Here is a 17,268-nt window from a genome sequence, read left to right as displayed (position 1 = left end):
TGCCCACTATCACCACTCCTGTTCAATATTGTTCTGGAAACATTAGCCACAGAAATTAGAAAAGAGAATTAAGGAATTAAGATAGGAAAGGAAGAAGTTAAACTGTCATTATTTGCTGATGATATGATACTTTACATAGAAGACCAACAAACCTCAGTCAAAAGTCTTGTAGACCTAATGGACAAATTCAATAGAGTAGCTGGATATAAGGTCAACACAAAAACAATAGCCTTTCTATACACAAATAGCAGACTCATTGAGAAAGAAATTTGGGAAACAATTCTTTTTACAATAGCATCCTAAAAAAATGAAATGTGTAGGAATCAATCTAACAAAGGAGGCAAAAGACCTCTACACTGAAAACTACAGCACTTTGAAAAAGGAGATCAAAGAGGATATAAAAAAAAAATGGAAAGATATCCCTTGTTCCTGGGTAGGAAGAACCAATATAGTGAAAATGGTCATACTTCCAAAATTGCCATATAGATTTAATGCAATGCTGATTGAAATTCCAACAATATACTTCACAGAACTAGAGAAAACAATCAAAAAATTCATTTGGAACCAGAAGAGACATAGAATAGCAAAAGCAATTCTAGGCAATAGAGACATGGCTGGGGGTATCACAATCCCCAACTTGAAACTATACTACAAAGCTACTGTAATAAAAACAACATGGTACTGGCAAAGAAACAGACCTGAGTATCAGTGGAATAGATTGGAAGATGCAGAAACAACTCCAGACATACTCAGCCACCTCATCTTTGACAAAGGAGCCAACCACCCTCATTGGAGGAAAGATAGCCTATTTAATAAATGGTGTTGGAAAAACTGGATTTCAACCTGCCAAAGATTAAAACTAGACCCATACCTATCACCATGCACTAAACTAAGATTGAAGTGGATTAAAGATATAAATATTAAGACAGAAACACTAAACTTGCTGGAAGATAAGTTAGGTAGAACACTTGAAGATACTGGTATAGGAAAATATTTTATGAACAAAACCTCAGTAGCATGGGAACTAGCACAAACAATCAACAACTGGGCTCTTATCTTATTAAAAAGCTACTGCAGTACAAGAGAAACCACCAACAGAGCTAAGAGACAACCTACAATGTGGGAAAATTTTTTGAGCAGCTGTGCCTTAGGCAAAGGACTACTATCTAGAATATATAAAGAACTGAAAAGAATCAGACCCCCCAAATTCAAAGACCCAATTCAAAAATGGGCATCTGAAATGAACAGACAATTCTCAGACAAAGAAGTAAAAGCAGCAAATAAACATATGAAAAAATGTTCAGCATCACTGGTCATTCGAGAGATGTAGATAAAAACAACACTGAGATTCCACCTCACCCCAGAAAGAGTGGCTGCTCTCAAGAAATCAACAGATAACAAATGCCAGCGGGGGTGTGGAGAGGAAGGAACCCTTCTCCATTGTTGGTGGGGGTGCAGACTGGTGCAACCACTGTGGAAATCAGTAGGGAGATATCTCAAAGAACTAGGGCAAGAGGTCCCATTTGACCCAGCTATTCCCCTGCTGAGTATCTTCCCCAAAGAATTAAAAGAATCATACCATAGTGATATATGTCCACCCATGTCTATAGTGGCACAGTTCATAATAGCTAAAGCTTAGAAGCAGCCCAAGTGTCCATCAACTGGAAACTGGATAAAGATGTGGGTTTGTTTTTTTTTTTATAAAATGGAGTACTACTCAGCCATAAAGAACGAGAAACTAGAGACATTTATAGCTACATGGATGCATATTGAAGCCATACTCTTAAGTGAAATGAATAGGACACACATGTGGAAATATCAAATAGTTTCTGTAGTGTGAGAAACTGAGAGTATAAATAAAGATTAAAGTGATTAAAATGAATAATTGATAATTTGAAATAGGAAAAGGTCCAAAGGTGTAGGGGTTGTGGGAGGGGAAGGGAAAAGGGAAGAAGGAAAAGGAATAATTATGTGAAAAAAAAAATGGAAACAAAATCTATGTAAATAGGGAAGGATGGAGTGGGTGAAGGGCGCACAGTTAATGGGGGGGAAAATAAGAACTAAGATATATCATGTACAAGCACCCAATGATAAACGTAAATGAATTGTATACCTAAAATGTACCAATAAAAGAATTTTTTAAAAAAGAAAAAGAAAACTAACTGGACATTAATTGCTCATGTCCCTTCTGAATGCCAATGGCTTGCCAACATTTAGTTCATCTATTCATCTTTTCCCAACTATCCTTCCATGCCGCTCCTCTCTGACAGTGTTTCAACTTCTTCAACTTAATGAGCTCTACAGACATTAGCCTGGGCTGTCAGTTATGGCAGGTTTTTGTGCTCTTGTTTGGGTGCTTTGTATGTTCAGTATGCCTGTAGGATCCCGGAAGAAAGAAACCACATTCTCTTCCTATCATTGTCCTGTAACTTTGAAGTCTAGATTCTCATATAAGTGTTGCCCTGGCTCTGCGTGCCTGACATAGAGCTTCGGTGTACATCTGGCAGGGGTATGAGTCTCTTCCTTTAAGCTAGAAGTACCTCAAAAGCAATTCCTTCATTCATTGGTGCATTTAATTCATACTTAGCAACAGCCTAACGTATGGCAAAAATTAGGCTGGGCTCTGGAAATGTGGAAATGAGTAAGTATGACTTCTGTCATCAAAGAGCTTACAATCTAGTTGATAAGTCAGATGACAAATAATTTCAGTTGAATATGGTAATAATAAATTAATAATAAATAAAATGCCCTACAAACTAAGATGAGGGGAATATATAGACAGAGAGCTAGAGCTGAAATAGTCTCAAAGGAGGCTTAAAAAGCAACTGAAAATAACCGCCACTCCACTACATAAGTAATATATATTCATTACATTTCAGATCTCAATTTTCTGTTGATTAACGTGATTACTTCTCCCTGTGCCAACACTGCACATTCTCAATTGCTATAGCTTTATAATAAGTAATGATATTTGAAAGACAAACCCTCCCCTTTTATTTTGGCTTCTTCTCTAAGAGTATTTTGGCTACACTTGGAGCTTTGAACTTCTATATAAAATTTAGTATTAGTTGTCAATCCAACAAACCATCAAAAATAACCCATTTGGGATTCTGAATAAATTGCATTGAGTCCATAGATCAATTCGGGATTAATTGAAATTTTCATGCTATCATCTTCCAATTCATAAACATAATAATTTATTTCAGTTTTCTTTGGTGTTTTTCATTAAGATTTTGTAATTTTCTTCATGAAAGTCTTTATTCATGGGTACTTTATATTTTTGAAGCTATTATAAATAACTTCTTTAAATTTAATTTGCTATCAGCTTGTACAGAAATGAAATGGATTTTTATAAGAAAGCTTGCTAAACTTTTGTGATAATTTATCAATAGTTTCTTTTCATTTTCTATGAACACAAACTGTAAATAATGGCAGTTTTATGGCTTCCATCTTAATCCTTATATCTTTACTTTCCTTTTTCTTGCTTTGCTGGGCTGGCCAGAATATTCAATACAATGTTGAAGAGAAGTGGATAAGTGGTCGACTTTGTCTTATTACTAATCTTAAGCAATCTTACCACTCAGTATGAAGTTGGCTGCTAAACTGTGGCACACATGCTCCATCAGCTTAAAGAAAATCTTTTGTTCTCTGTTTTCTAAGGGTTCTTCTTAAAGTACACTTTAAATTTTAAAAATGCTTTTTTGGCAGCTATTAAAATAATCATATGGCTTTTTCCCTTTGAACTATTCACTTGAAGAAATAAAAAATTGGACTATTTTAATTTTATTCAAATTTTTCATTCTGAAATAAAGCCAAGTTCATCACATACCCATTTATCAAACCTGTTTGGTAATATTTTATACAAGACTTTAACTTCTATAATTGTGAGTGACATTGCCCTATGTTTGATGTCAAGACAATTCTAGCTTTTAAAATGAGGTAGGGAATATTCCCTCTTTTTCTACTACCTAAAATAATTTGTATGATGTTAGAATTAGTTTATCTTTGAGTGATTTATAACACTTCTTGGTAAAATTGTCTTGTCTAGGAGGCTTGTTTATTTGTAGTTTTTAATAGCTCCCTTTATTTCTTAAAATAGTTGCCAGGATTTTCAAGTTTTCTAATTCTTGATTCAATATTGTTAAGTATTTTTTCCCACGACTGCATATATTTCATTACAAAAAAAATATATTAAAATAAAGTTGCTTAAAATGTTTTCATCTTTTTGTTTGAAACTTCTGAAATTATGTTTCTTTATTAATTCACAATAAAGGTTATTTATATCTTCACTTGTTTTTCTTTCTAAATTTCACTACTTTGCCTAAAGTTTATAAACTTACTTTAGTAGATATCCATTTTATCCTTCTTTTATATTTGTAAAATCTATTTCATCCTTTTCTTCCTTCTACTTTCTTTTTGGTATTGTTTTTCCTAATTTCCTAGGACCAATGTTCAAATCATTAACTTTAGCCCCCGAGTTTTGAACTGAGTCTTCGTCATATTGTGCCTTTGCTCTCTGAGCGTTGCACTCAAAATCAGGGCAGTCTCTGGTGGAATGAGAGTGCTGACTTTCAGATCTCAGGACTTCAATGAAGAGAGTCAAGTACACAGAAGTAAGAGTTTGTCTCCCAAAGTTTCTCCAATTTTCAAGAACACCAACTCACACTCTTTATGGTCTTTCTTGCACTATATATCCTAACTCTGGCTGGCAGTATCATCATTGTGACCATTATCCATACTGACCACCACCTCCACACCCCCATGCACTTCTTCTTGAGTGTCCTTTCCACTTCAGAGACTTTGTACTCCCTGGTCATTATCCCACGCATGCTTTCCAGCCTTGTAGGTCTAAGCCAATCCATCTCCCTGGAGTGCTGTGGGACTCAGCTCTTTTTCTTCCTTGGCTTTGCTCTCACCAACTGTCTCTTGCTGGCAGTATTGGGGTATGATCACTATGTGGCCATGTGCAACCCTCTTCACTACTCCACCATCATGAATTGGAGGGTCTGTACCATGCTAGCGTCTTCAATGTGTGCCACAGGGTTCTTGATCTCTCTGGTCCAGGCTGTGACCATTTTCAGGCTGCCCTTTTGCAGCTGACTGATTGAGCATTTCCTCTGTGATGTTCGACCTATTTTGGATCTGGCCTGTGCAGCCCGCATCATCGATGATATCCTGACCTTAATTATCAGCCTCCTGGCCATCACAGCCTCTGCCATCTTCCTTTTCATCTCTTATGTCCTCATTATTTCCACCATTCTCAACATTGCCTCAGCTGAAGGCCGAAAGAAGACCTTCGCTGCCTGTGTCTCCCACCTCACTGTGGCTATTATTCACTATGGCTGCGCTTCCATTGCCTATTTCAAGCCCAAGTCAGAGAACAGCAAAGACCAGGATCAGTTGATCTCAGTGACCTACAGGGTCATCACACCTTTACTACACCCTGTTGGGTACAGTCTGAGAAATGAAGAAGTTCAGGACACTCTGTGTAGAGAGGTGGTTAGGAAATCCCTTTCTTAAGATGATAATCTCTAGTCAAACAAGTGTGTTTGTTTACCAGATGGAAGCTTACAGGTACAGTTATACTGCCAGGCTTTCATGTGATTAATGAAGTCTAATACATTATAGCCAAGGCAAAAGTGAAGCTGAGAGCCAGCCTCTAATAATGGAGTCACCCTTCCTCCACCTTTTTTTATCTTAATAAAAACACAGGTCAATTGATAGCCATTGGCCCTACTCCAGAAGATAATTACAAGGTCAAAGTATCATTTTGTGCTTGTTTCAAATTTAAATTTAAAGAAACCAGTCCACTTTCCTGAAGTATAAACCACATGAAAAACATTACCCAACAGAATCTTCTTTTAATATAAATTGTATGCTTGAACAAGTGGTTACTAGGAAGGACAGGTGTAGAAATCTAATTGCCTTATTTTTTTTTTCAAAAATTTTATTACAGTAAAAAACGTAATCCCCTGAATCCCCTTCAAAATACTTCCCCTCCATTTGAATAACTTATCCTGTAATTCTTGCCACTTTCTGAAGCAGTTCTGGAAGTCCATGAATGTCTTTATAAGGTGTGATTAAAAACACAGTAAATTCTGCTGCTGAGTGCCATCCAATGGAAAGGCAGGCTCAGAACATTATGATGTATCCTCATCTACCTTAGCCACCAGATCTGGCACTATGTGACTTCAGGCTCTTTCCCAAAGTCAAAATGACCATGAAAAGAAAACATTTTACATCAGTCCAGGACATCAAAACAGCCATGACAGCACAACAAAGGGTGCTCACGAAAGAAGACTCCAGAAATGCTTCAAAAAGTGGCAGGAATGATAGAACAAGGATGTTCTTTTATTTTTTCTATTAAATTCTTTTATTGGTACATTGTAGGTGTACAACACAATTACATTTCTCATTGGGAATTGTACCTTGACATGATGCATCTTGGTTCTTATTTTTTCCCCATTCCTAGCCCTCCCTTCACCCCCTCTACCCTTCCCTATTTACAAAGACTTTATTTCTATTTTTTCCATTTCTCATCATTTTTTCTTTCCCTTCTTTCCTTTCCCCTGCCCCTCCCACTACCCCTACCCCTTTGGACCGTTTCTTCCTATTTTGCATTATCGATTATTCATTCTAATCATTGGTACATTTTAGATATACAATATAATGACACTCATCATTGGAAATTTGCACCTTTACATAGTCTCTCTTGGTTCTTACTTTTCACCCTTGCCAAGCCCTCCCTTCAACCCCTCCATTCCTCCCTATTTACAAAGATTTTGTTCCTTTTTTTCCATTTTCTCATATTAATCCCATCCCTTATGTTTTAATAAGATAAGCACAGCAAAATCCATAGACATTTTTTATGAAATGGATTTACAATATGCCAAAAACTTTCCAGAGAGAATATTTCCTAGCAATCCACTGTAAATTTCCTCTCAGCCGCATGTGGGCTTCCAAATGAAAGAGAACTTGGGGGTTGGGTAGGGAGTGAAGAGGAAGCTGAGTGGAGAAGACTCCTGATCAGCATATGACAGCCTTGCTACTCCGGGCCATGTGAACAGAGCTCAAGTGACTTGGGCTGATTCTTTGCTTCTTTTGGCTGAAGATAAGCACTATGAAGAAGGCTTTGTGGGTTGAAAAAATGCCTGCCCCATGGACAAGATAAACAGTGGGCTCAAAAAAGAATGAGGAGACTGCTTAGGATAAAGAATGATGGAAAATGCTATGAGCTTGGCTAAGAAGAAGGAAAAAACAGAAACAGTTCCAAATTGCAGTTTCCAGTGCTGAACAAGTAAGGGGAAGACAGAAGGACAAGGTGAGGGTCAGGAGGAACAAAAATTTAGAGAGTCCTTCACATTGGATCCTCTCCTTCCCAAGCAAAAAGGCAGGCAAAGAATTAAATGGAAATAAGAGTCATCATAATGTCTTTCTGAAAAATTAGATAATTTTGTTCCTCTTGAAAAATTGAGCAAAGTAAATAGTAAGGGATTTTGACATGAAAATTTTGATAAAATTGAATCAATTTATTAACAAATGGAATAATAAAGATCTATTTACTGTCCCCTTCTCAAAAAATTAAAAGAATGAGAGTAAATTTTAGACTTAATTTGTGTGAGAAAATGGGTGCTGAATAGAAATACAGTGATTAAACACTGTGATTATTGACCAAATCAAAATTATTATTAAAATGAGAAATTTGTAAATAGATGCATAAGAAACACATGAAGTACATAATATTTTCCTTGTAAAATATTTCCAAAACACAGAAAAATCAAATAAAATATGGAATACATTTGTGAATTCTACAGGCTGTGTATGAAGATGTATAAAATCTTAAGGAAGTTCCACCAATGTGCTCTGTAATTCTGAGCTCCTAAGCCACCTGACAGAAAAATACCATGTGGATTTCTTCAGGTAAGCTCAGGCAATTAATGCTTAGTAAGTCAAGTAATGAGCAAAAACTATAAAATTCAAGGTTCTGCTCCCCTTCTTTACATTTCTCTTCCCCCATGATCCTTGGACTGAATCAAGTTCGGGTCAAGACTTCATATTTTCTTACTCTGGGGGCAAGAGAACCTGATCTATGTAATGTCTTACTTCCCCTTCTTGGAGTCTATGGAGATCCATGGCCCAACAGCCATCCTTGTTACAGTCCATTGAGAGGACCCTGTAATTTCCATCTTCTTTAACCAATGTGGTTCCTACACTTAACATCTTGCTTGTGACTCCCCTTGAGGACTCTCTGGGTCCTCATTCACTGGCCCTCCCTGGTTTCTCAGTCAGCCCCTTCCTAAAGGAAGTCAGACATTCAGTTACTGCTTTGGTTCTGTACTGGAGTGAACAGGACTCAGTGTGGTGTCATCCAACGATCCTTACTCATCTACTCCTGCTCCATCTGGAGTTAAGTGTTTTTAAGAGATTCTTTTGGGAAGTGAGGTCATACCTTCTCCTCTTTTATCAGTTCCTCCCTCCCACCAGGGTTTCTTTGGAGCAGGAGCAAGAGTGGGCCTTCCACAGTGTTCAACTCTGATGCTGTATCTTCCAAACGCTGGATGCCTTTATTTTATTTTGGCAGAAAAAAGTCCTAATGTTTCCATAATTCTATAGTTCACATCTATAGTTCACAAACAGGATATTTTAGTACTGAGGCTTCTGATATTCCAAAACATTCTTTATAAACTGACAAATGCTTTCCTTTCAAGAAAAGTTTGCTAAACTTAAAAACTATTTCAGCCTTCAATACAAATGTTTCAGTTATGAGGTTTTTTTTTTTAAGTCTTTTTGAAATTCAATTGACATCTTTTTTCTGGAGTCTTTTGAGTTTATCCTGCCCTTGGGCAAATGAATGTCTGCTGGAACAACATGGAATAACAATAATTTTTGAAAGAGGAGGTACATTAGATTACTATTCACAATATTTCTTCCTAGAGTATATTTTTGTGAAAATTCAGGAAACATTTGCTTGTCATTTGAGGCCTGCAATACAAAGCCCTCTGTCATAAAATTACTTCCCCCAAATTCTATTTACAAAGTATAGTTCTCCAATAATAAGTGAGCCTCCATCTAAGGAGTTCTCACTTCCTTAGTCTGGAGATGACTTACATTTCCCAGCAGCATCTCCCTCCTATATATAGGGTGAAGTTTTCACTTCCCCTGGTGGGCTTTTCCCCTTCTTGCACAGGCCCATATACCCACTGGGGAGACTGAGATTCTTAGGGCATGCTTAAGGACTGCAGGAGACAAGCAAAAGTCTTTACCAAAAGGAGCAAGTAGTACCTACGGACCTTTAGAAGCACCTTTTTGTTCCCATTCTATGGACACTATTCCCACTGGTTTCAGACCACTGCAAGACCACGTGCAGAGGCAAATTAGTTGGGTCATTTGAAAAGGTACCTTGTCTTTCAGTCTTGTGGGCCTGCTATATCCCCACACTAAGGAGAGACTTACTTTAAAAACATCAAATATAAAATGGCCATATTTAAGGTTATCTACCCCTTCCTTCCAGCTCTTTTATAAAGTGAGCAAATGCAATTTAACATCTTCATAATTTTGAGTTCCCTTAAATAAAAATCATTGTCATTTGCCATTGGTTCAAGTCACTTTGTGAATCAAGAATTGTTAATTTTTCTATGAAAAACTTAAAATATTTAGTTTAGTCCATGAACCATTTTGAATTAGTTTTGAATAAGATTTGAAGTTTATGTCAAAGTTTAAATTTTTGTCTATAGATATTCAATTGCTTCAGGCTAATCTTTCTTAAAGACTATCATCATTAATTGAATATCATTTGTACTTTTGCCAAATGTCATTAGAGTATTTTTTTGTGGATCAATTTTTGAATTCCCTGTTTTGTTTCAGTGATCTAAGTATTATTATTCCATCAATTCTACTCTGAAAATACATAATAAAGCTTAAGTGGCATGATTCTTCTCAGTTTATACTTCTTTATTCATCATCAAAATTATTTTAATTATTCTAGGCCTGTGTTTTTATATAAATTTTAGAATAAGTTCATCTATATCTACAAAAACTCTTGTTGGCATACTGATAGGAATTATATTAAATCAACAGATCAATTTAAGAAAAATTAACATCTTTACCATTTTAAATCTTCTAATCTATTAATATAACTCCATTTATTTAGATTTTCTTTGATTTTTATTAGCATGTTATAATTTCAACATACAAATCTCATACCTATTTTGTTAAGTGCATACCTAAGTATTTCATTTTCTTTGGGGAAATTATAAATCATTTTGTGTTTTAAAGTTAGGTTTCCTCATGGTTCTTTCAATCTGTAGAAATGTAATTGATTTTCATCCTACACTCAGACCTCATTTAACTCATTTATTCTGGGAATTCATACTTTATTTTTGTAGATATCCTTAGATTTTTCTATGTAGGTAATCCTATCACTTGCAAATAGGGACAGCTTCATTTCTTCTTTTCTAACCTATAGGTTTACTTCCTTTCATTGTCTTATTCTAGTGGCTAGAATTTCCAGTAATGTGTTAAGTAAGTACAATGCTAGATATAGGTTTTTCAAAATAGGTTCTTTATCAAATTGAAGTAATTCCTCTATATTCTTAACTTGCTGAAGTTTTTATCATGGGTGTGGGTTTTTGTTAAATTTTTTCTCCCTGTTTATTGATACATAGTCTTTCTTATTCAGTCTGCTAATATGGTGAACACCATTGCTTCACTTTTGAATATTGATCTAGCTTTGCTTTCTTAGAATAAATCCAACTTGGTTGTTGTGTGTAATCTTTTTATGCATTATTGGCTTTGTAATAATTTTTGCTAATATTTCTGTTGAAGATTTTTTTCATCTAATAGAAATCAGTCTGTGATCTGCTTTGCTTTTGTCTATTTTGGGTAGCAGGATAATACTGGTCTTATAAAATTAGTTGAGAGATTTTTCTCTTATATTTTCTGGAAGAGATTTTAAACTTAATTTTTAAAATATTTGTTGCAGTCCTTTAACGAAACTATCAGGGCCTAGAGATATCTTTTTCAGGACTTTTAAGATTATAAAATAGATTTTTAAATGGTTATTGGACTATCCTCATTATTACCCATCTAATAATCACAGCATTATTCAGGCTAACTGATTGCATTTTGATAGTTTGAATTCTTGAGGAATTAGATAATTTCTTTCAAGATATTAAACTTATGAACATAAAGTTGCTCATATTAATTCTATATTTTTAATAGTTACATAATCTGTAGAGATAATTCCCATTTCATTTCTGATAATGATGGTTTGTGTTGTTTAATTGTTGTCAGTCTAATTAGGTATTTATTTTATTGAGTTTTTTTCAAATAAACTACTTCATTATTACTCAATTCACTGAGTATTTTTTACTATTTCCCTATTCTCAGTTTCTTTGATTCCTCATCTGACCTTTCTCATTTCTTTATTTTGCTTGTTTGTGTTTACTTTTATACTTTATTTCTTGTTTGTTGAGGTAAGAACTTAAATTATTAATTTGAGATATTTCCTGCTAATATGCTCATTACTGCTATAGATTTCTGTTTTAGCACTATTTTAAGTATATTCATAGATTATGTTGTATATTTATTTTCATTCCCTTCCATGTATTTAAAAATTGTTCTTGAGAAATTGCCTTTGACACATGGACTTTTTAGAAGTATATTGCTTAATTTTTGTGTTTTCAGAATTGCTTCTGCTGTATTTCTGATATTGATTTATATGTTGTAGCTTGGATTTTTTGGTGTATGATGTTAGAATCTATTTGAATCTTTTATTTGAGCAAATCGTCACCCAGTTTGCTTGGCCTACTTTTGTGAGTTGTGGTGCTCCAGCACAGTCTAATTTTTGCAGCATTTTCAGTGTTATTTTAGTCGGCGCGGTTTTTCTGGTGCTTTGGGGACTCCCACTGCTCCCTGCTGGTGCTGTTGGAGGGAATAAAAAGGACTTCCCCAAGCTGAGTTCCTGACCCAAGGGGAGCCTCAGCCTGGAGAAACAGAGATGCTTCCCTGGCCCAGTGCTTGATAGGGTCAAAGGCCACTGCCCGGGGTGCATGGAGAGCCATTCCAGTGTTTCTGTGGCAATCTCCCAGTCCACATCCCACCCCGCTCACTCCCATCTTATGTCTGTGTCTCTGGGCAGCTATCAGGTAGCATCAGTGTCAGTCTCACTGGCTCAGTGAGGCTTCCAGAGCAGGGTTCATTGGTGGCGTGTCTCCTCCTGGTACTATCCAGGTGCCCATAGGTTACTGGTAAGGCAGAGGAATCCTCAGCCCAGGGACAAAAGGTTCCTGGACCAGGCTGTTTGTGTAGATGCTACCCAGTGACCCAGGCATCTCTCTACAGAGAGAAGGAATCACGGGTCTTGTGAGGAGTAAGTGTTTCCCTTGGCCTTCGAGTCTTAGGAAGGCTCTGAGATGAGTACCCCCAGGTCTGGCGCTGGGAGGCTCATTTGGTCTTGGTCTTGTGGGAGGGATTCCTGTGTGATCCTGGAGGAATGAGCCAGTCCAGGCTGAGGCTAGGGGTCAGCACACACTGGCCTGGGCTGCTTCTGTTGGGTAGGAGATATAAGACCTCTGCCACCGTGCTGTCTCTCCAGTCCTGACACCACAAACAGGTGCATCTTGTTCCTGCCTTATCTCAGAGTTCTCCTTTGGTTGTCTTTTTTGTTTATTTCCAGGGTTTTTCACTCTATGTAAGGAAGACTATAAGGAGAAACAAGTCTATGCATCTTGGCTGTACCAGAAATTTTGTTCTGTAAGTTTTTCATATTCCTTAAATTTTTTCTTTAGTATTTCTTACGATTTTACCATTGTAATTGATGTACTTTAGATTGTATTGTCATTTGCCTTTATTTATATGTACCTAAGATAATCATAAATTTGAACTCAGATATGTTATGGAATTATTTTAATTAATGTAATAGTTTTTCAGTGAATTCTTTTTTTTTTGTACTGGGGCTCGAACTCGGGTCCTTGTGCTTGCTGGGCAGGCAGCAGAACCACTGAGCTAAATCCCTGGACCTTTAGTGAATTCTTTAAATTTACCAAGCATTTATTATGTTATCTGGAAATGATTACAATCTAATCTCTTCTTTCCAATTTTTATATTTTTAATTTATTCTCTTTGAATGATAAAGTTAATGGATAATGTTAAACAATAAGTATTATAGCAATTGTTTACTCTTGTCATTTTATTTAATGAGAATATTTCTTAAATTCCCTTATAAAACACAATAGTAGACTCTTCTTGATATACACACATTTAAATGTTATAGAGCAATTCAAATAATTCTACTTAATTAGATATTTTAAATGAATAGATATTATATTTTATCATCTATTCTTGTCAGCATCTGGAGAAAAAGGCATATGCTTTTTCTCTTTATCTGTTTATATAGTGAAATATATTAATAAATTTAAAAATTCAGAGCGATTCTTGTATTACTGGAGTAATAGTTAACATGTATTGAATGTTGACTCTATGACAGTCATTTTTCTAAAGAAGTATATTAATCAACTCATTTAATCTTCATAACAGTCCTATGATTGAGATGTTATTATTATCTCTATTTCACAGATGTGAATATTGTTATTATATTCACTTTACAGTAAAGGAGATTGAGGCGCTTGGAAGTAAATACCAACTCTGAGCTCACTCACCTAATACACAGTGAAGCAAGCATTTAAATTCCAAGAGCTTTGCCCTTGAGGGTTTTCTTCTTTTTTTTGGTACTGGGGATCGAACTTGGGTCCCTGTGTTTGCGAGGCAGCTGGCAGAACCACTGAGCTAAATCCCTGGCCCTGAGGGTTTTCTTTTTTTTTTGAGAGTTCTCTTCATGATGTCACACAATTCTGTATTCCATCTTATTATATCTGTCCTATTACTTTAGTGTACTGCTGGTTTCTCCTGTTTACTTCAGTGAAATTTCTCACTACTGCATGTATGTATGTTAAGAAAATTAAGTTTTGTTTTTCAGAGTTATTAACTTCATAAAATAATTTGAAGAGTCATATTTTCATAAAATTGGCAACCTTTTAAAGGATCATTGGAATTATCCACTTCTTAAAGGTCTGGTAGAATTATTTACCAGCTTTATATAGTATCCTTTCGTAGCCTAGAATTACCTGGAGTTGAGACTTTTGTTGAGGAGGGGCAGATATTTGACAACCTTCTCTCTTACTTCTCCATAAAAGGCTGGTTCTTGTTGCTTTAGCCTAATTGCCAATGGGAATTATGAGAATTCCTAAATTTATCATTCCAGCTGTGATTCTTTCTAGATCTAGGCTTGTCTAACTAGATGCCTACTTTTGATACTACCAATTAGGTGTCTAAGATCATCCCAAAATACATGAAAAAAATAGTATAAATTTCCCAATCTAGTTAATAGCACCTTTTCTACCCAGTTGCTCAGACTAAAAACCAGTGAGTCTGTCATCAGTGTTTTTCTCATTCCCTTCCCTACCATTAATTCTATCTGCACATCATTATGGAAAAAGGAGCAAAAAGACACACACACTATGAGTACCACATAGCATAAAGCAAGATAATGTTACAGGAGCATAATCTTCACACACAATAGTATCAAAGGGCACACAATTTCCCAAGCTCTCATTAACCCAAAGCTTAGGCTCTGCATAACTGGACTGATTATACCATTGTAATGGAATATTTTTAAGAGGAGCAGAGCACATCTGTGATTATGTGACACTAGGAGCTTCCTAGTTCAGGTAGCATTGTTTTAAAAAAAGGAAGCATCAAAATCTCTGAAGGCAGTGTCAGGCATTTCTTTCCCTGCAGAAACTTTAAACCATTGAAAGAACTTACAACTGTTTAAGCAGCTTTTTGCCAAACTACGGAAAGGAGAGAAAAATAAGTGTTGGTGGCTATCTAGACTGGTGTCTGGTGTCTCCTGACAAGTGTTGTCAACTCCGCCTACAAAATGAATTGTGAATTTATTATTCATTTCCTTCCAGCTCCACTAAGACTACCCTTGTCAGGAACTAATCTCTCACTTCCCTCCTGCCTTACTCTTACTCTTTTCCAATCAATATTGTGCACAACAGCCAAAGCTATCTCTTAAAAATGGAAATCAGATCATATCTCTCCCCTAATTAAAACTACTCAGTGGATTCCCATTGTACTTGAAACAAAGTCCACATCTTGTATGGCACAGCATCCCATCTCAGCAGCCCTATCTGCCCTTACTATCCATGCTTTAATGCTGGGCTCATTTCTGACAACCAACCCTCTACTGATGCCTTCAGTAACTATGCGCTTAGTAAGTTTATTCCAAATTATAAGTTTTGTTTTTGCTATTCTTCCAGTTTAGGGTGATTTCTTTCTCCAGATTCTCATTCATTTATTCATTGTTTATCACTCAGCCTTCAAGTGAAAAGATAAATAATTCTTTAGAGATTCCTTCCCTGACCATCTCCATTGATGGTGGTACTCTCCAATGCCGCTCTCTGTTAGATGACCATTTTGTAGTTTTCATAGCACTTATCAAATCTGAAACAAAGCATAAGACTGAAAATAAGGGGGCTGGGGATTTAGCTCAGTGGTTTTGCCACCTGCTGCGCAAGCACAAGGACCCAAGTTCAATCCCCGGTAACAAAAAGAAAAAAAAATAAGGGATGGAAAATTGTATAGGAGACAAAATACTAAACATAATAAGGAAAATGCATTAATTTACACAAACAATAGAGGTGATGCCATCAAGATGGCCAAATAAGAGATTCCCAAGTAAAGAATAACTTGGGTTAGAATACTATTGAAAATGAGCTGGAAAGATAAGTGATGGCAACAAAATCACTCTTTTGGAAATATAAGGTAATATCTTCATTTCAAAACAAAATAGATCAAATAAAAAGTAATAAGAAATGTATATTTTCTACATGTACAATAATTTAAAATCCTAAAATAATAAAGAAAATAATAAAATAATAAAATAATTTAGAACACATACAAGAGACAAATATTTTCTTTCAAATTTTACTTTGGACAAAATGCTTCTGTTTTACAAAGTCTAAAAATGGGAAAGTTCCCTAAATTTTTGTGAATACAATGAAAAGAAATCCCAAAGAATAATAAAGTGAAGGAAATCTTGCATATGGTAGCATAAGGTATCAATAGTATGAGACTTTTTATCATTATATGTTATTAGTGTATTTTTAGTATAACATGATGATTCGGTTTGTTTTGTATATGCACTTCACTATCTTAATTTCAATCCCATTTTCTTTTTTTTTCATTAAATTTATTGGTACATTTTAGGTATACAATACAGTTACATTCATCATTGGGATCTTGTACCTTTACATGAGTACCTTGGTTCTTATTTTTTTTTCCTTATTTTTTATTTCCATTTTCCTCCTCTTCTTATCCTCTCTCCTCCTGCTGATCCCCTTCCCAACCCAGTACGATACATCTTTATTACTTCATGCATGCTATTGAGAAAACAAGCTAGTGATTGGTGTTTTCAAAGTTACATCCCATTTGTTTTTACAAATTTGTTGTGACTATGTTGGAGTGTCAACTTGATTTGCTGTGGGATTTGTCCAGGGGGTTGGTGAGACACGCTTTGGGGTGTGTCTGCATGTGTCAGGGAGATGTGATTTGGGTACCTAATCTGGTGCCTCACCCCTTCCTTCCTGGTGCTGTTACCCTGCTCTGCTTCCTGGCTGCAGCAGCTTTGCTCTGCTATATCTTCCAACCATGATGCTCCTACTTTGGAGCCTGCTATGCACTGAGTCCCCCTACACAGTGAACTAAATTAAACCTTTCCTCCTTCAAGTTGTGTCAGGTATTGTGTCCCAGGAATGGGAAAGCTGAATAATAAAGAAAATACAGGTAACCTTGTTTCTTACAACCAATTAAATTTCAGATGAATCAAACAGTAAAGCATAAGAAGTACAGAAGACAGCATGAGTACATTTTAAAAATAATCTTGGAGTTAAGAAAGCCTTTTTAAGCACTAATCAAAATGCAAAAGTAATAAGGTCTGACATCAACAGATAAATGCATAAATACAATACTGACAAAATTTCAAGTCCACAAAACTAGTAAAAATGATAAATGGAAGGAGAATATTTGCAACATGTATAATAACATGCATATTTTCTTATCATAGAACTGTTATTATAAGAAAAGGACAAATAACGCAGTATGAAAAATGAGCAAGATATGTAAATGGGATTCACAACAAATAAAGCACAAAGGCCAATGAGCATATGAAAAGATATTCAGCCTCATTCATAATTAAAGAAATAA

The 17,268-nt window shown here is 35.7% G+C and overlaps 1 protein-coding gene and 1 pseudogene across 13 annotated transcripts in view; one reads left to right on the top strand and one right to left on the bottom strand.

Annotated features, from left to right (window-relative positions):
- Nucleotides 1–17,268, bottom strand: part of LOC101704620 (olfactory receptor 10J3-like) — a 475,677-nt gene that overhangs the window by 44,825 nt on the left and 413,584 nt on the right. The window lies entirely within an intron of this gene.
- Nucleotides 4,524–5,520, top strand: LOC101704270 (olfactory receptor 10J1-like; annotated as a pseudogene).

This window comes from Heterocephalus glaber, unplaced genomic scaffold (assembly GCF_053883595.1).
Source record: "Heterocephalus glaber isolate CG9 unplaced genomic scaffold, H.glaber_assembly_v1.0 deba00001561, whole genome shotgun sequence".
Classification (NCBI taxonomy): Eukaryota; Metazoa; Chordata; class Mammalia; order Rodentia; family Bathyergidae; genus Heterocephalus; species Heterocephalus glaber.
Note: the sequence above shows the minus strand (reverse complement) of the source record. Positions and strands in the feature narration are given on the sequence as shown.